Source organism: Lagopus leucura, unplaced genomic scaffold (genome assembly GCF_019238085.1).
Source record: "Lagopus leucura isolate 7727_CA_CO unplaced genomic scaffold, USGS_WTPT01 Super-Scaffold_100002, whole genome shotgun sequence".
NCBI lineage: Eukaryota > Metazoa > Chordata > Aves > Galliformes > Phasianidae > Lagopus > Lagopus leucura.
Genome location: NW_024962263.1, coordinates 11,261,462 through 11,281,476, shown reverse-complemented (window position 1 = coordinate 11,281,476; position 20,015 = coordinate 11,261,462).

Genomic DNA, 20,015 nt, shown 5'->3' with positions numbered 1-20,015 from the left:
CAGAAAAAAAGAAGTAGTGTGGCTTTGCAAAAAAAAAAAAAGGTGTAAAGATAGTATTGGACGTGGAAAAGGATGGGAGACCACATCAAAATACAGAGGGCTCACAGAAAAAAAGGGGGGCAATAAGGAAATTAAAGTAACAGAAGTGAAAGGTTCTGACATTTAAAGCAAAGGTAAGCACTGAAAAAAACAGTACAGGAGAAAAGTGAATTACTATATGAACATCAGACCTGTGGAAAAATCTAAAGAATATTCAAATTTAAATAAAAAAAAAAGAAAAAGGACACTGATATAGAAACCTGGAAAGCATTATTTCTCTTTCAAAAGAAAAATGTATGAGGTAAATAAGGTTGTAAAATACCTTGCTAAAAATAGGTAAAGTTTTAAGGGAAAATTCAACAATTCAGTATTGTTGAAATTTTCAGTCCCTGGAGATGTTGAAGCATTCTCCTGTTATTCTATATTTCAATATTTATTTTGAATAGCCATGCATAGCTTAGGATAAAACCAAAGGAATAATAATAAAAAAGAAGGAGAATGGTATGAATGCAATGAAATGGGCATGGGAGGAAGGCAGAGGAAAAAATGCTTAAATAAAAATGGTGGAAAAAATAAGGGGAAATTCATTACACTGTGTATCTGGAAGGTAACTTAATGAAAGGGATCAAAAATATAGCATAAAATAAGGATGAAATACTGTCCCTTCTCACTCACAAGCTATTTAATTTTTAAATCGATGCTGTTTGGATAATATGTTTATGGAATGTGCTGGTAGTACATTGTTGTCCAAGTTAAATACCTTCCTAAAAAAGCTGAAATCAGTTTTGAGCTGAAGATATTGAAAGAACCACAGTCCTGGTAAGCTTCATATATGTGCTGAATGTCAAGCAACGTGAACAGACCTGAGGCTCCTTGCTCAGATCTCCTTCAAGTGTTTAAAGTCTGCCCACCATTTGAGGATCAAGACAGTTGTATCCTGTGCCTAAACCCCTTGTGCCTTCCTCTAGTTGCATATGAAGAACCAGAGCTCAACCCAGTTTAATTTAATTTCACCGTATGGCAATAGAGAAGGAAACGAGAGATCTGTGCTTGAGGTGCTGTAGCAGTGATGTGTGACTGTTAAAGGTGAGATTTTTTTGTTTTCAGTGCAGACAGCCTTTTGTCTTCCAGAACTAGAAGCATCCATGAAATAATAGCATGTTTCTCTAGCTTTATTGTATAGACAGATGGGAATAAAAACTGTACAAAGCATTGGAGCTAAAAGAAAAAAAATAAATAAACTTAGTCATTATTTATCTTGATTCTGCTAGAAGAGCTCAGTTCCCTTACGTATGTTCAGGAAAAAAAGAAGGAACAAGAATTGATTGTTGATATAAAAGAAGGTGTAATGAAAATTAAAGATTTTATTAAAAAAATAAAAAAGAAAAAGAAAAATAACCCAGATAATCCAGATGATAGTAGAAGAAGACCTGTGGAGCTCTCTGCTGGGCCTACAGAGTGAGATGTGCAATTTCCCTTACCAGCAAACATCTAAAATTTAGCTAGACAAAGCCCTATAAGAAATTATTTATAGATTTAACTCCTTTTGAGTTTGATTGTGCAGTGATACATAGATATTTTCTATTTTTCCAAAAGAAGGTAACAAATTGCAGTTTCCTAGATGCTCTTTTGCCTTGTGAAGAGGAAGAACACTGAGATCAGAATCTTTGGTCATGGTTACATCTGACCATCAGAGACAGTGCTACACAAGGTATTTATGCTTCCAGACCTGCTGCCAGCTGGCATTTCAATCAACTCTGGCCCACTTCCTTGGCCCTGTCCTGCTAAAATATACATGAAGCACTGTAATTTTCCTGAAAATATTATTACAGTATTGATTGTATTGATTGATGCAAATCCTGCATCAACTGAAGTCGTTTTTTGGACTCTTGCGAGCAAGGAGACGTATGACATGTCTTGCGTACTACAAATGTTCTGCTGCTTTGTTCTTCTGAGTGTAAAGCTTTCCCCTAAAAGTTAGAAGAGATCACAGATCTCATCAGAATACGCTGAAACTGAAAGATTCATGAAGTGCTTCTCCTGAAGCCTGAGCTGCAATATTCAGATCTGAAGCTTTAACACTGGTAAAGCGTTTCTCACTGGATCTGATTGGTTAGATGCATCTTGTCCCGACAGAAAGAGGGACCCTTTAGGTAAGTAACACTGGCAGTCTCTTTCTTCCTGTTAGGAACTGTAGTTCTTGCATGGTGCTTATAATTTTGGTATCATACAGGAGTTAGTAACAGGCTGCGATGCTGTTGAAAGAGGCAAAAGCGCATACATATGTTGTGCCACCTAGGCATATTTAACTAATACAAAAGGAATATTGTTTAGAATTAGGCTCCCAGATAGTTTGGAAATATTTGGAGACTTGTTAAGTGTGATGATAGACTTCAAACAGGATGTTAGTCTTGGTTCTGTTGGCCCTTTTGGGCCACGTAGCCATGTACATGGAAGAGCTTTGGATACTGACTTTTATCCAAAAAAAAAAAAAAAGAAGGGGAAGGGGGACAATAAAAGTCACTGTGTCTTTTAGGTATGTTTTAAAAACTTTAGGAGATAGTCTGATTAATTTACAAGTCAGGAAAACAAAATACTGCTTGAACATTCATCTCTATTTATGTTGCAGCCTTCTTATACTGTGATAAAGAAAAAGGCAGATTTGCCTGTTGTATCTTCATTAGCAGTGTTCATGTTCTTCTGTATTAGATGTTAGTATGACGTGTGCCCATATTAGAACGCTTGTAGACTCACGGGGGCTTCTGCAGTGTTAACATCCGACATTATTTTAAGATTTTTGGAGGAGGCCATAAAAAGTGCTACATGGGTAATTATAGACAAAATAATTTTGCACAAGCTATGTTACTTGTTAGACTGTTTTGGCTTCATGTAGTTGACAGCTTGTTTTCTGACTTTGCAGTACCTAGTAGGAGTTTATTAGCATGGAATAAAAGGGAAAATTGGGAATTACAGAGCACAGTTTCATTAGGGAACATGATAGCCACTTCCGTCTTTACCTTTTCGGTGGATAAACAATACTGGCCACAGGTTAAAGAGAAAATGTGTGCAATTTAGCTTCCCTTCTCTTTGCTCCGTTTGAATTCTGAAGCTCTGAAAGCTTTTGAGTCTATGTCCAAGATAGTATTTTTTTATTTCTGAGCAGGTTGTGCAGCATCTAAATTAAATGCTTCTTTCAGTATGACTTGATAGCCCAAGATGGCTTTCATTTGGATAGTCATTGACACATCCTTGAAGTCCTTTGAAATAATGTGTGTTGATGAGTAATGTAACACACTTTGCTACATCTTTCATTGGGAACAGAGGGTCTCATGCTGCTTTTGCGTTAGTAGCACAAACAGAGCTGCTGCAGTTTATTTTTGGGATCAGGCAGTGGGGTTCTGAAGGGGTTCCTTTTTGCACCTAATTTTTTCTAATCTGAATGTCCAAGGAGAAGTCTGTGTTCCTTTTCCCTCGTGCTCTCACTATTTAAAGGCTCGTAATAGGTTCTGTACAACTCTTCTGCAAGCAGTCCTCTTTGGGGTCAAGACCGAGTAAGGAAATCCTTAAGCCAAATTCCTTTTGAATTGGAAAATTTAAACAAGTTGAGGAAAAAAGAGTAAGACAATGGAAAGTGGAATCCAGCCTTATTTATAACAGATGCTATTAACACATGCTTAGTTTTATAGCCTGTCTTGGCACCATTTTGCCTCTTTCTTGTGAAATAACTTCAGTATAAAATATTCATTGCCAGTCCCAAGCAAAAAGTCCTAAATAAAATGAGTTGATAGACTCAGCATGGTTCATTAAAAATGCATTAAATGCAAGTTACAGATTAAGAACTGATTTATTAAGGATAAGAGTTCTCTCTAACTCCTGAATTGGTCTTGGGTGTGCAGGTAGGGAGGACAACTTTGGTTAGCACTCGTGTGCTGTGTCTTTCTGTGCATAGATGGCACCTCTGCAGTGGAATTAATACAGTTCTGATGTGAATGCACAAAACCAGAAAGCTCTGTGTAGACTCCAACCTGAAGGCAGTAGTACCTATTTCTACATATGTGTTTATCTAGAAACAACAAGACTCTTCTTCTCAGTGGCAGGAGGCGGCTTGTGCTGCAGTCCTAAAGCAGCAGAATTTCTGTGGCCACAGATTCTGCTTCAACCAAGTGAGGTATGTTCCTCGCCTTTCTTGGTTCAGAAGCAGATTTTTAGCACAGAATGTCAAATCAGATAATTTATGAAGTAAAAATTGCAAAATGAGACAGTCTTTCTCGCTGCTCATTACTCACTTTTTCTGATACATTCCACTCGTGTAACTAGATTGTACTTCTGTTCACAGGGGGGGTTTCCCTTCCAGCTTATCTTTTTAGATATTCAGGAGATAATTAAAATTCAAAATGTTAACGGTGCTACTTATTTTTAGAACCCGACATAAATACGGGCAGACAAAGATTTGAAAATAAATTAATAGACCAGAGTGCTCTCAACCACTGTGGTAAGAACGTTGGTAGACACCTGTTGTAAGCCTGCTTTGTGCAGTCTGCATAGGGAAGAAAATCTCCCTCCATGTCTCGTGGGACATTCCCACCTGCCAGTGCTGGGAGCAGCAGAGGGTGATACCTTGGTGCAGAATGCGAGACGCTTCTCTGCCTTAACTCAGACATTACCAAACCCCAGTGAAATGTTCTGTCATCTCACAGTGGCAGGAATCTGTCTGTTTTGAAACTTAAAAAGTCAGCAGCATGCTTGAGCTGAAGTTGGTTAAATGCGTGAGGAAGATGCCCACTGTAAGCACATTTTACCGTTCTGTTATGCAGCCGCATGCCAGGTTGTCTTTTTTGAGCAGTTATTCAAACTTCATGTCAAAAGGGGAAGGTGATTTCTAGCTCATGTATTTGGTGTCTGCTTTACAAACCCAGGTGGTTCGTGGATTAGTTGGTAAGTAAAATACTGTTTTCTGAGGGTCCCACGTAAGTGCACATTGAATCTCTTGATTCTCAGTAAACTCCACTACTTCAGGACCCTTTGTGCCAGTGCAGTACATCGTCTATGTGTGTATTTTTAGCCTCCTCAGAGTGCTACATAGAGCCTTGTGAATTGTGCTAACCCTTTTTATAGCACGCCACAACTCATCTGTTTACTTTTACAGTGCCCCCATCCCGTAATTTTATATTACCAGCTTCACAGGCAGGCGGATTGATTTTTGTGCCTAAGATGGGGTGTAGGCAAAAAACAACAGTCAAAGAGCAGGAGTGCAACACTGAATCTCGTCACTTGTGCCAGCTTTGCCTAACCATGGCAATCACGGACTGCTTACCAACAAGTTGCAGCATTTCTGTATGCCTGTCATCTACATTCATCTTTATCATGCCTTATGTTAAAACATAATGCCAGTCCCAGAGCTGAACTCCTCATGTGCCTCCTACAGCCATGGTTTAAGCTGAAAGATGACAAGATTTCTTTGGCCAGAAAGAAGGAGCAAAGTGGTGTTTGGTAGCTTAGCATTAGGAGCGGGGATGAGGGAGGCCTATGTATCAGGTTTGAAGTCTGCTGAAGTCTTGTAGCTAAGAACCAAAGATGAACTCCTGACTTATCCTAACAACTTCTGTAGGTGCCTCTTTGTTCAGCTTTTGTGCTCCCACATACTTTGTTAAGGTGTTTGTCTGAAGGTGTTATAAGTGGATTCTTATACGGGGTTGAGATGTTTTGCCAAGTTGCCCATGATACTCCAGCACAGCTCAACGGGGTCTGAGACTGTCCCACTGCCATCCTGGCCCAGCCATCTACCCTCACCTCAAATTCATCACCAACTGCACCCTCAGATGGTTGCAGTGAAGATGGTTGCCAAGAGGCTCACATAAGGAAGCAGTCTGGAAGCAGGGACATATGGCTCCAGGACTGGACGGACCAAGAGCAGTCCTGCTGGAGGTGGGACAAAGTGCCCCATGGCTCATGGCATGGGATTGCCCTTAGTGCCTCGCCTGCGGCCACACGCATCAATGCCAGAGCAGAGGCAGAAACTTGGATCCAGTAGTCCAGGAGCTGAGATGTGGCTTTGGAAAAGGCAGTCTTGTTTTAACTCAGCTTGTGATTTCAGGGCACATTCAAGAAGCGGTTTGCAAATCCAGAGTGCCTTCTAACAGCAGCCTGGGCCTTTGATCTCTGACTCTTACAGAGAAGAACTTCAGAACCTGTGAAAGCTGAGAGAAACCACCCCTGCCACTACCTGGTGCTCACCAGCTTCACCAGCGTTGCTGCCCCAGGAGGTACGTCACCACTGTGGGGCGGTGACTCGCCTCGACCCCGCAGTGAGTTGGGGTGGGATTGAAAAGTGCAAAGACCTCAGCTCTCCCCAGCAGATCTCACCCTCCAACGTTTCCTTCCAGCAGCGAAACATGTCAAGTTTTATCTTCGAGATGAATGTGAAAGGACAGAAAGAACAACTTCTCATGAATGAAAAATGGTGCAGATTTGAAGAACTTTCTCGACAGTCCCAAGAGCAGTGCAGGGCTGAAGTAACTGAAGCAGCATCGTGGTTTGTCTCTTTGCAGCCTGAGGTCTGACTGACTGTCTCCTGCCGTGGATAGTAACTGATAAATATTCGCTGTTAAAAGCGGTTCAGCGTTCTTGGGGATCTTTCTTAGTCAGCCTGACCGCCTCAGGTTGAACAGCTCTCAGATTTTGGTTTACGCACGACAGCTTTGTTACAGAAATAAAGGACTGGTCAAAAGCACCTCCATACACGCCCATGTTTAAAGGAAAGTAAAACCAGTGCAGTGCTGGGGCCGTAATAATCAGACTTGTACACATTATGGTCAGCCCTGGTTGACCACGTGGTAGTAAACAGTCATCTGGAAATGGGTGTTTGAGGTTTGCAGGGAGGTGTTATCAGTACTTGTAATGTTACATTCTGCACAACAGAGCATTTTTCCCATCAGTTGGTCCAGGATGAAATGTGTTTGCAAGATCTGTCTAGCTGCTTCACCAGTGTTGTTCATTTTTTTTTTTTTTTTTGGTTGAGCTGATACAAGTATGAGTGAATCTCACTAAATGACTCCCCTTTGAAAGTGGCTGCTGGCCAATCTACAGTCAAACATCCTTCCTGTTCTTTCATCGAGCTGCAGCGAGTGGGGAGGGGAGCAAAGCCATGCAGGGCTGCTGGGGACTCATCTGAAGCAACACGCCATGCCACAGAACATTAGGATTTGGGGAGTGGTGCTGCAGGCAGTCATTTCCTTCTGGTCTTCATCTTGTTTTTTTGTTTTTTCCCTATTTCCCATATCTGCATTTTGTTTGGGTTTTCAGCTACTAGATTCACCATGTTCTAATGAGACATGATTTCTGGTCTTTTGTCAGAGCTTTGGGGTTTGCTGGTCCTTTTGGGTTTTGCATTTCTTTTGTTTTCAGCTCAGTTTGTTTTGTTTGAATTTTTGTTGTGAAGAGGTTGTTTATCTGTGATTTATTTGACTGGGGTGTTACTCAAGGAGGATTTTGCAGTGGCAGTGTCTTTTCATTTTTTTCAAATTGCTTCCCACCAGTATGTTATTTCAGTCTTAACTGAACATTTTTTCTCTGGCCAAAGAGAATGTGATTTATGTTATCTGCTCTGTGACATAAGAAATTGTGCATTGTGATCCGTGGGATAGGACTGTGCAGTGCTAGCAGTGGGACAGCAATACTGGCAGGAGATGGGAGCAAACAGAGGCTGCGTCTCCTCAGACCTGTTTGCTGCTCACAAGCACCAACTTTTCACCTTAGGTTTGCACCCCAAGGTGGAAACTCAAGGAAGGAGTGCTTAGGAGAGCACGGTGCCTCCCTGAGCATGAAGAGGAGTAAGTGCTTCAACCTTATGCGATGAAGCCGTCATCCTGCATACCTGGTGGGTTCAGGGAGGACAGTTTCACTACTGTGTCCCTGCAGTATTTAATGGCTGTGCAAATTTGCAAGGTTTTTTCTTGTCCTATCCCAGGAGCCCTACAAACATGAGGGAAGAAGCTGAGTTACCGAGTATTCAGATTTTCTGTTGAGCTATTGCCTCAGCAGTACTTCATGGCAGTGAGTTTATAGGTTAATGTTAGAGAGCGAAGGGCTCAAATGCTGCTTATGCTATTTAGGCTGTTATCCTAACTTGTTCAGAAAGCAGTAACTGCAGCTAGCAGTTTATCACATGCCTAGCAACACCTGTCTTGGGTAGTGTTGATACTTGCTGTGCGAAGTCACTACCAGTGCATGGCCCAGGACCACTCTTCTCTTGGCCTGGGGTAAGTGAATCTTCAGTGGCACTTTGTTTCTTTCTGTGCCCTCCAGCCAGTCCTGCCCTCCTGAAATGCACCCCAACCAAGGACCAGCAGAACATCCCTGCTGCTGCACTTGTAAGAGCTCCAGCCCAAACGCATCAACACGGACGGCTGCCTGTCACCCCGAGACAAGTTCAGAGATAAGCACAGGAGGTTCTCAATTTCATGGAAGCCAGCTCAGACTAAAAGGCAGCCCCTTCATTTCAAGAAACCTCATTTTTCATTTGTAAAACACTTTCATTCAGAAAAAAAATAATAAGAGAGGGGGGTTGGAAGGGAAGCAGAGTGCTACCTCTCCCCAGCCGTAGCAAATACACCTGCACAGCCATTTCCATTCTTTGAAAAGAAGTTTTAAAACACATGTTTTAATGGGGCACCAGCAACTTCAACAGTTGCCTGTTGCTTCCTAACTCCATTTGCGTGAAACGTTGTCAGATGACAACTGCTTGGGCTGGAATATTCCAGGTTGGAGTCTGCTCTGGTACATTCTTTCTGCCTGGAAATTTTAAGTGCTAATAACTTATCTGGAAGAAAATAAGCTCTTCTTTCCCCCATGCTTCAAGAAATGTGGTGACCTTTCTTTTCGTGCCCCCAGGCTTTGGAAAAAGGAATTGAAATATGACAGGTTTTTGGCTTGTGTGTCAGGAACATGCTGCTTGCCTGCAAAAAAAGCTGCATCCAATTTTTGCCAAGTTATAAGCCAGTGAAGAGAAAATCATATTATGATTACTCACTAAAGCACTAAAGATTAAAAAAAAATCCTCCAGAAATGCTTTTTTTCTCGTCTCACAGCTGCTCATGAGCTTCTCACAGGTCTGCACCCAAGCAAAAGTGAAATCTTATGAGGGAAATGGTTCCCTAGTCCCCCACCAACTGCCTGGGGCTAGAGGTGGAAGGGTGTGAGATTGGCCTCAAGGGAGTCTAAAACAAATGGCAGAGAGAAACAAAGGCATGGGAGAAGGGAGGGAGAACAAGACCCAAGAGGATCCAGCAGGCAACAAAAGACCAAGTGCCTGGAGCACTGGGGGGACTGTATGAGAATTCCTCATGAGGATGGCAACTTAAAGTACCTCTAGGAGCTTAAGCAGCAGGCTGCAGCCAAAAGGTCCGGCATACCGTCAGTGTATCTTGCTGCTTTAGTTAGCTGTCTTTCCATTTCTGCTACCTTGAGCTAAGGAAATAGCCTGCCAAAGTAAGGGTAATGCAAACCTCACATGGAGAACACTAATGTTGATTTAACTACATAGCCTTCATCATTTTCTCCTCTATAATATTGTATATGAAGTGCAAAAGAAAAAGTAAAAAAGCAAAAGAGAAGAAAAACCAACCCAAATCAAGAGATCTGAAACTTTTCTGATTAAAGAAACTTCCTACAAGAGTTCAAGAAGAGGCACTTTCAGCAGCAGTCTTTGTAAATAAGTGGGCTTTGTAAACGATGAGTGGGTTTGTAAATGAAGGGATGACTGACAAGTTCAACACCCACCATGTCAAACAGAGCTACAAAGGAGGCCAGCACCTCTAAATCGTGGTATGTGAGGCCTTCCTAAAGCCTGTGATCTGTGCCAAAACTGCCCCTTACCTCTGTTCTTCTTTTCTAGGTTCACTGAGACACATTCTGTGGGCTTCAGTTGCATTACAGAATCACAGAATCACAGAATGGCCAGGGTAGGAAGGGACCTCAAGGATCATGAATCTCCAACCCTCTGCCACATGCAGGGCCACCAACCTCCCCATTTAATACCAGACCAGGCTGCCCAGGGCCCCATCCAACCTGGCCTTGAACACCTCCAGGGACGGGCCATCCACAACCTCTCTGGGCAGCCTGTTCCAGCACCTCACCACTCTCTGGGTAAAGAATTTCCCCCTGATGTCCAACCTAAATCTCCCCTCCCTCCACTTAAAACCATTTCCCCTTGTCCTGCACTCTTCAACAGTTCTTGCCTCCTTTTGCACCCACTGAAGCATTTCCCACTGGCAAGAACTGGTGGCTAATCACTTCAGGCGCAAACCTTGCACAGAATTATGGGATTTCCTCCTTTAAGGTAATGAACACAATTGCTCATAAAAATTTGTTGTTGGTGTTTTTGAATTCTTGGTTTTGATTTAGGTGATAGGTACGTTTTCATCATCACCACCGCAATCCTGGTCCCACCTCCAAAAATTGGTGCAGGAGCTTTTCCCTTATGGCTCTGAAAGGAAACAGGGGATCCCTCTTTAATCCCCAGCTTAGCTATTACTTCTCTCCTGTGATCACTAGTGAATTGCTCAGCTCATTCAGAAGCAACCCTGAGACTGTGCCTGCCTTCCACTGCTGCCACACAGCCTATCAGGGCCACCCCACCATTAGGCCAGCCAGGACCTTGAAGCCCTAGGGAAGGGTGTAAGCAAGTTCATCCAACCCTATGTGGTGTTAAGAACTCACCTGACAACTGCAAAGAGGTCACAAGGCCCCCCAGCCCTATCTGCAACTGCATGCATGCCTGCTGCCTCTTTTCTCAGCTCCCCATGGGCATGGAGAAGCAGACAGTACTCTATCAAGGACAACAGTTCTTGGGCAAAGACAGTGTCTGTGACTGTAGGCTCACCAGCAAGAGACATGGGGCCTTCCCTTGGCTTTGTTCCTGTGGCCAGGAAGCCACAGGGCTGTTTACAGCATCCCTGAGTGCCCATGGGAGATGCAGGTCAAGCACATAAGGCTGCAAAAAGTGCCATTCCCAACACTGCTAGGTGTTTAACTCCATTCGAAAATGCCATCCACGTTTTGAGTTGCTTTTTTTCCTTTTTATCAAAACCTAGATCTTTTTGTTATCAGCCCTCTCTCTGTGACATCTCTTGAAGGTGGTGGTAGAGAAGGGATCTGATTAGTTCAACTTCCATTCTCCTGCCACTTGCCTCATTGATGCAGACAGGAAGCATCTGAGGACAAGAAATGTCCCCTATTACATGCTTGTGTTCTGGGTAACCTCATTTTGGTTTGGTGTCTAGACAGTAATGCAGAGGAGAGCATTAATGAAAATGAAGCGCCGAATTTTAGAAGGTTCTGCTTGACAGCCTCACAGCTGCCCTCACCAAAGATGGAGCCAAGTCTTTGGGTTTTTAGGGGGTTGGCATTTGCTGGAGCTTTGGAGGGATTCGTCCTTTTTTCCTTTGGGCTCCAACAAGCGGATGACCTGATTTGTGTGTGTACTCATCACGCGCTGGTTTAGTTAAACAAAGTAGGAAGCAGCAGAAAGAGACATGCTGATTATTTTTTTTCAGAAGTTGCTTGGTACTGCTGGAAAAAGAAAAATAGGTCACTTCAGGTGACCAGTATGGAAAGAGATCCCTCACATTCAGATTCCCTAATGCCGAGCCTAAGTAGTGTCCCAGAAGAGCATTTGCTTTTTATCCATCTCCACTTTTAACCGTATGGGCCAAAGGTTTATGTTCATGTGACTTTCCTACATAGATAATTCAAGCTGCTCAAGTGATCTCTGTTCTGACCGTTATGAATCTTTGTTTATGTTGCCATGGCTTTGTAAAGATGCCAAGAGAGAATGAGACTGGCCTCCTGGTAATGTTTGTTGTGAATCACTGTCGTATGCAGAGACTGATTCATCAGTTTGGGAATCTTCGAAGTAAGTGCACCTCCAATTTGCATCACTGTGAGGCATATGGAGGAAAGGGTGCTGGGAACACTGTGGTTCCTTGAGACGTTTTGTTGATGGTTGTAGAGATCTTCGAAGTTGTAGACATACTGAAAGCAAGCCTGCTGCTGCCTCCAGAGCCAAGGTGCCTACACTGAAAGTTGAAGCACCACTGCTCTCTTTCCCTCTCTTTGAGTATAGTTTTTAGGCTTGAGGTAGTATTGCGTAGCTCTTCACTACAGGAAAATACGACTCTTCATTTTGCAGGCTGGCGATGCAAAATAAAAAAAGAAAACCAACAAAACAGGAAGGAAAACATTAATGAAAGCTCTAATGCTCCTTGGGGAATATGAAGAGACACAGGTTACATTGAAGATAACAAAAAATAAATAAATAAATAAATAAAAACAAAAACACCACCACCAACAATAAAAAGCAGCAGCAGTACCAAGAGTTGGATGGGTGAATGTTGCTCTTCAGAGCAGTCCCTGCAATGGGGACTCCCCAGCCGTGAGGTCCCCAGCTCTCGCAGCAGCTCAGCAGCTCCCTCCCCTCCACCACTTCTGCACTGCGATTCATATGGTGACTGCTGCAGTAAAATCAGGAGCAATGAGGACTATATATAAAAGGGCTGGAGTAAAGGCAAGCGGCACCTCAATTCTACTTCTGAGTAAGCCTTTTGTTTTTAGCAAAACAGGCACACCATTGCTGCTCCAGCCAGCCACAGGCTCAGCTTTCCCTGTGGATGCTGGCAAGGAGCAGCAGATCTGAGCCTGAGAACTGCAGAGGAGAGGAGTTCCACCTCCTCATGCTGGTGGCCAACCTTGGCTGGTGGCCTTCCTCTGGGGACAGAGGCATCCCCATGCTCTGCTGGTCTGCCTATACAGATGGGTGGCTGGTGAGGCTGAGCTGGGCCGGAGCCGGAGGCAGTGGTGCTGGTACAGAGCGGCGGCCACTGCCTGCAAGTGGGCTACTCTTCCATTTGTTGCTTTTTAAATTATTTTAATTTGTATTTATTTGTTTCTCAGAGGCTTTTTTCAAGAGAAAAACTTTGAAGAAATGTTGCTTTTCTCCCCTCTCACTGAATAAAGTAAAAAATAAAATAGGAAGCCCAAACCCCAAATGTCAGAAAGCTCTCCGCTTCTACTGCAAAACAGAATTCTTATTGTCCGGCAGCCCCGACTTATTGACAGGCAGAAGCAAAGCAGGCAGACCTGTGACGGCAGTGGGGGAAAAAAGAAAAAAGAAAAAAAAAAAGAAAACTAGAAAGAAGACAAACACCCTCCTACACTGGATGCAGCTAAATTCCCAAGAATGATGCTGCTGCCATGAGTGGGGCTTGGGCCCTGGGTACCTGAGGTGGTAGGGAGCTGCCCTGCCATGCCCCACAGCCAGCCCATCAGCTGGGGGCAGCCCTAATTCCCCACATCACTCAGAAATAAGGGAATAAGTAAAAGTTCCAGTTCCAGCATCTAATAGGGTGTTCCTGGTTTTGTTTCCAGCTGTTGAGGCCTACTTGGTGTTTCCTGCCCCACGGTGGTTGTGCAGTGCAGGGGAGAGAAGAGGCTTTTCAAACAGCTGGGACCAGTTAAGCAGATGGCAGGTGTGTGCACAGAGGAAGATGCCATTACACGCTGCTGGGCTACGCCGTCTGGTGAGTGCCTGACTCACTCTGGAGCTGCTCCAGCCCTATGGCCAGGCCCATGGCTGTGACGTGGGCCTGCCATCACTGTGCTCCTGGAGCACACTAGCCTTGCCACCTGTGTGGCACGCCATGAGCCCTGCTGTGGCACAGGGACAGTAGGCATTAGCAGAGGGGTGCCCAGGCAGCCGGCCCATCTCCTGCAGCCCACAGCATTTTCTGTCTCACCCTCAGCCTGAGCCCCTGTGGCATAGTGCTGCCTGTGCGTGGCAGCAGCCAGACGCTCGGCATCGTTCCCATGGCAGACCCTTTTCTTTTCTTGTAAGAGAACTGATTCAAGTAATTTCTGACTCTATATTCCCACCTTTGCTTGACAAACAGAGCAGGGAAATGCCATTAACACGCAAGCGTTCCTCAAACCACCTTGTTTTTGCTAGTCGTGCAATGCCAGTCACAGTGGAAACACCACTTCCTCCCACATGCTGTCAGTACCTAGACTGTAGTTATTCGCTTTTAATTGAATTAGCCAGCCCAACGCTTTTCTGTTATCCTATACAAAGCCACTACGTTCTGCAAACACCTTGCCGAAGTGACTGAATCAGACAGTGAGATAATTCTTTCCACCACATAACTCACTTTGGTTAGAAATTGGCCAGCAAAACATGGGCAGCTTTGCTCACGAGCTGTGAGGTTCACGGGATGTCCTTTGCAGTTAAGTAACATCGCAGACCTGCTCCCGGTTGACCAAAGCCATCTCTTTTTTTTTAAACTTCACTGTCACAGGGAGTGAAATCTCAGCCCACTAAGTCAGAATTTCAAGCTCCCGAGCCCTGCTCTGCTCAGTCTTCACAAGCATCACACGAACACCTCCATTTCCACCAAAATAGTACTGCTGCTGTTGCTGCTGTTGTTAACGTGATTGAGTGCAGCTCGGAATAGTCCTTAGACAGAAAAGAATACCTTTGCTTTAACAAGGAGGGATAAATAGCTCTTGCACTTTCTGTGCTTGCTTTGAACACTCAGCTGCTCCCAGTGCATTTAAAAGCAGGTCTGGGTACATTCTGGGAGAAGACAGACACAGGATTGCTTCAGGAGTTGTTGGGTGGCTTTGGACAGCCTCTGGTCATGGGTTTACTCGAGCTGACAATGACTTTTCATCTGCCCCTTAGCGAACTTCACCAAATGTTTCCCCAGTAACAGAGCACACTGTGACCTTCTTCTCTATCTCTCTTGCTCAACCCATGCTTATACAAGACCGAAATAGAGGAGCTGCGAGCCTGGAGATGCATTATATGCACCGCAGTCCCATACGTGCTGGTACACGTCCTTGATCCTGTATAGCTCATAGTGATGCCTTCTACTAGGAGCAGTGCCATGGCATTGCCAATCCAGTGGGCTGACATTTCCCAAGGAGGAAATAAATGTTGACTTCTGATGGAAGCTGGCACCCATAATAAATTCAATGGTTAATTAGACTGAGTTGTACTTAAAATCAGCCTTCCTGAACCATGAAACACTTTGATGCCTTGCTGAGAGAAGGAGTTGCTGTCTTTACTACAGAAATAATGGTGTAATGCATCAGTGGCTGAAAAGCAACACACGTTCTACCTGGTATCTACCTGGACTTCGGTAAGGTCTTTGACACAGTCCCTGTAACATTCTTCTCTGGATTTGACGGGTAAACAGTTCAGTGGATGAGTAACTGATTACACAACTGTATCCAGAGAGTGGTGATCAATGACTCAATGTCAGGATCGAGATCAGAAACAGATGATGTCCCTCAGGGATCAGTACTGGGGCTGACTGCCTTTTAATATCTGCATCAATGATATCAACAGTGGGATCAAGTGCACCCTCAGCAAGTTTGCAGATGACAAGAAGCTGTGCGGTGCAGTCAACACACCTGAGGGACAGGATGCCATCCAGAGGGACCCAGGTAGGCTCGAGCAGTGCGCCCAGGAAGCCTCACGAGATTCTACAAGGCAAGTCTTGCACCTGGGTTTTGGCAATACCCACTACAACCTGGGGAAAGCCATGCTGAAAAGCACTTGGGGGTCCTGGTGGACGGGAAGCCAGATATGAGCCAGCAATGTGTCATCACAGCCCAGAAAGCCAACCATATATTGGGCTGCATCAAGAGAGGTGTGGCCAGCAGGTCAAGGGAGGTTGATCCTGCCCCTCTGCTCTGAATTAGTGAGGCCTCATCTGGAGTACTGTGTCCAGATGTGGTATCCTCAGTACAGGAAAGACGTGGACCTGTTGGAGACCATCCAGAGAAAAGCCCTGAAAATGACCCAAGGGATGGAACATCTGCCCTACGAGGACAAGCTGAGAGCTGGGGTTCTTCAACCTGGAGAACAGAAGGCTCTGATAGTGGCCCTTCAGTACATAAAGTGGAGCTGTAAGAAAGAAGGGGACACACTCTTTAGTGGGATCTGTTGTGATAAGAGTAGGGGAAATTGTTTCCAACTAAAAGAAGAGAGATTTAGACTTATATACTGAAGATGTTTTTTACAATAAGGTTGCCCAGAGAGGTGGTGGAAGCCCTGGAGAAACTCAAGGTCAGGCTGAACGAGAGTCTGAGCAACCCAGTCTTGCTGTAGGTGTCTCTGCTCATTGCAGAGGAGTTGGACTAGACAGACTTTAAGGGTGCCCTCCAGTTCTAAGTATTTTATTATCATTTAACTTCTCTCCCAAAATACAGAGCTTCAGAGAACTGGGCAGGAACACGTGAGTAGCTGTGGGGAGATGCTTACATGAGGCCAAGGAAACTTTACTTGACTTTGTTGAGGAACTGAGGAATTATTCAGTGTCCCACTTTCACTAAGGCTTCACCACATCAGGACCACTTGTTAACTTTTACTCCTCTCAAAAACATTCTTCAGTATACACACTGCTCCTTATCTGATCTCTGGGCTCTCAGTTCCTTCTCTATGACCACCTTCTCTCCCTCGGCATCATCTTCTTGTCCCTCAGCATGGCCTTGCTTTGACCTCGGCTGCATCACCGGTTGTGGCTCCTCTGTCTTTTTCAGCATAGAGGCACACAGCTAAACTCCTTCAGCAGCTTAGTGTCTCCTGCTGTTCTCTGCCTCTTGAGCTGGGCCTATTCTGGGAAGCTCTATCCCAGCTCAAAATTTGTTTATTTCCCATTCTCCCTATATGACTGAAAGCCTTCTTTTAAGATCCTCTGAGAACATTTTTCTCCATCTCCTGAAGACATCATCTCACAGCACCGAGTCTCAAAATACAAACAGCTCCTAATTTCTGAACATCACCATCCTATTCCTCTTTCCTGTCCTCCTTTCCTCCTCTTCAACAGAGGAGGCATCACCCTCCTCAGTGGAACAGTGGCTTCATCACCCCTCATTGTAGTTCTTCATTTGACCCCTTTCTGCAAGCTCTACCAGAATCCAGGCACAACTCCAAAACCTCCACCTCCAGTCAGCCACCGCACAGCCTCCTTCCCCACACCCAAGGCCCACCCTTTGGGATCCTCTCACTCCTTTGTCCTCTCCTCCAGCCACCAAAGTGGCCTCCAGGCTTGCTCCTGGCCTATGGCTGCCCCCTCTCCTCTCACATCCCTTTCCTACCCTCATTGCTGGGCAGTTGCTTCTCTTCTCCCACCCCACAGGCAGCTTTCCCCCACTACATGCAGCAGCTAACACCTACCCTCCTCTTTTTCCAGCCATTTTTAGCTTTCCTCTTCCTTTTTTTGGTGGGGGAAGAGGGGGAGAGTGATGACTTTATGCATTGATTATTTTTTTTTTATGCCTTTCCTTCTCCCCATGTCTGTATGTGCAGCCTTAATTCTGAGAAATCGCTGACTTCTCGTCCCGGCCAAAACCCACTTCTCCACTCTAGAACTGCTCTCCCTTCACGAGAGGCAGGGCAAATGTACAACTGCAGCATGCACAAAATGGCCCTGGTAACCCTCCATGACACCTGACAGATGCATTGTGCTCCAGCAGCTCTCCTCATCACCACTTGCTCTCCATCTCCATACATCTCCTTGGCTCCGCTCCTGTACAGTAAAGACCAATGCTGATTGTCCCTGCATCCTGCCAGACATTTATTTCCTTCCTTGTTTTTATTGCCAGGCTAGGGCCACATCCATATCTTCTGGAGATCTCCAAATGTAGAGACACCACCATCTCTCCAGGAAACATATGCAGGTCACCTGCACAGCAAAAAAGTGAAAACAGTTGTGGATCCAGAGTTACTGACTTTGGGGAGCATCAAATCCTGCAGTTTGGTCTCCATGGTTTAACAGAGTTCAAAAATAGACACTCATTCTTGGCTGGAGTCTAAAACACTGAGTGCCCAACACATCTGGAGAGTCTGCAGCAGGCTTCCACTCCCACATGCCCTCTTAATCTTTCTGTCTCCTCTCCCAGCCCAGTTTTCTCATAAAACTTCTAGGACTTCATCACCACTGTTTCCTTCAGACATGTGGGCCAACTGCATAAAATGCCATTTCAGAGGGGTAAGGGTAGCTACCCACCCACAAACACATGCGCTGTGTGCAAAACCCTAAATTTACATTTTTTCTATGATTTTTTTTTTAATTATTTTGACTTTCATGCTAAAAACCAAACTAAGCTAAGCACGCTTTGCCAAGTATCTGCACCGAGCAGGCTGTGCAATGGCAAGCAACATAGCAGATGCACCTTGAACTTCAAAAAAAACAAGTCCTTTCCCCCCAACTTCCTGCACAAATCCTCTTCACAGCCCCTTGTGAAATCTTCCGCCACCTCCCTAAAATGAGCTCGGGGTTTCCAGAAGGGTATGGATCCTGAGATGTTCAGAGCAGGGGCTCATTTTGCTTTTCTGTGCCCCACAGCACGCATCCAGACAGCTGCAGGTGGGCATGCATGCCACAGCTTCAGCCCCAAGGCAGCCACCAGGGGTGCGGGAGCCGTGGGTCTGATTCATGGCTGTGTCACCTCTGCAGAGGATCATGAAGGTTAGGCAGGTTCCCCTGGCAGGAACCAACCAACCAAAGCCTCGAGCTGATCTCAAACTTCCTTTTTGTGGTCTATGTTGCCTCGATTTATTCATTTCCTTGTAATTTACAGATAGCCATCAATGCTTGCTATATTTAAACGGTGCCTGTATCTGCGGGGATTGTAGGTAAGCCATTTTATTCACACAGCAATGGTTTTAAAGGAAAGTGAGACTTCAGAGTCACCCTTCAGTCTGGTGCTGTCTCGTGCATGGGTGACACACATCTGGTCCATGGGACGTTGTGGGCCACCAGGTAAATCCCCTTCTAGGTCTCACGCCACGGGGTTGCTCTGCTCCTCCACTTCCTGCTTCCCCTCCACCAGGAACTGTCCCAGCTCTCTGCCTTCCATCACCCAGCAATGGCTGTGCCAAAATGGTGAAAGCCCAGTAGCACAAAGAAGCTGTGATGAGCAGGAGCACATCATTCCTACATCACCCCCACGATGGGAAAAAAAAAAATAATGCAAAGGGTTTCATTTAAAAAGGAAAACAAAAAAATTTGCTCTATTCCCATGCAAGCATCTCTCATTTGTTTCACGGATTTCTTCTGGGAAGTCCATGTTATTTCCTCGTTAGCTCAAACCTGGCAAAAGCTACCATGACCAGCTTAATCCTCATAATGGAAACCAACATTAAAAATCACGCAGCAGTTTCTCTTCTGGACAGAGAGTCTTCAACTATTTGGGGAAAAGAATAGATAGGGGAAAAGGATGGCGTGATTTCTTCAGACCTGGTCTGGGTTTTTCAGCCGTTTTGTGAAAACCCCTTGCTCTAAACAGCTCTGACCTTTCCTATTTCTTGGAGACTGACTGACGTCTCTACAGTAGATATATGGTGATGTCACTCACCCTGTTTTTGAAGTCTTCCTCTCTCACTACTCCTCGCATGGGTTTTTCTGTGGGAGGGAACAGTCATGAAGAGGGCTAAACCTCTCAATCATGTGTGAAAAGAGGAAATGAAAATGAGTTATTGGAGTTGTAGCTAGACTTCACCCATAACTCTGGTTTCTGAAGATATAAAAATCTTGAACTCCAGGAGAAATTTGAAAGGGATACCTACCAAAAATACAGGTCATCGAGCTCAAAAATGATTTTATCTGAATCAAGACACTCTAGGCTAGAAGCTGGAAATTCTCAGCCTTCACTTTTACAAGAGTCTTATGGCTTTAAGAGGAGCGTGAGAAGCAATTCAATTGCCTTTTTGAGAAAAAAAATAATATGCATGTGGTGGCTGAGGCTGAATTAAGCTGCACACCAGCTTCCTATGGGAAAGCCTAGCATGAATGATTGCCATGATTACATTTTGCTCAGTGTTTCATGGTTTCTAGGGTAAGAATCATAACTGGCAGAACTCAAGGACATCCTTTCTCATTATTATATTGTTGCCCAAAGCCTAACCTTCAAAGGCA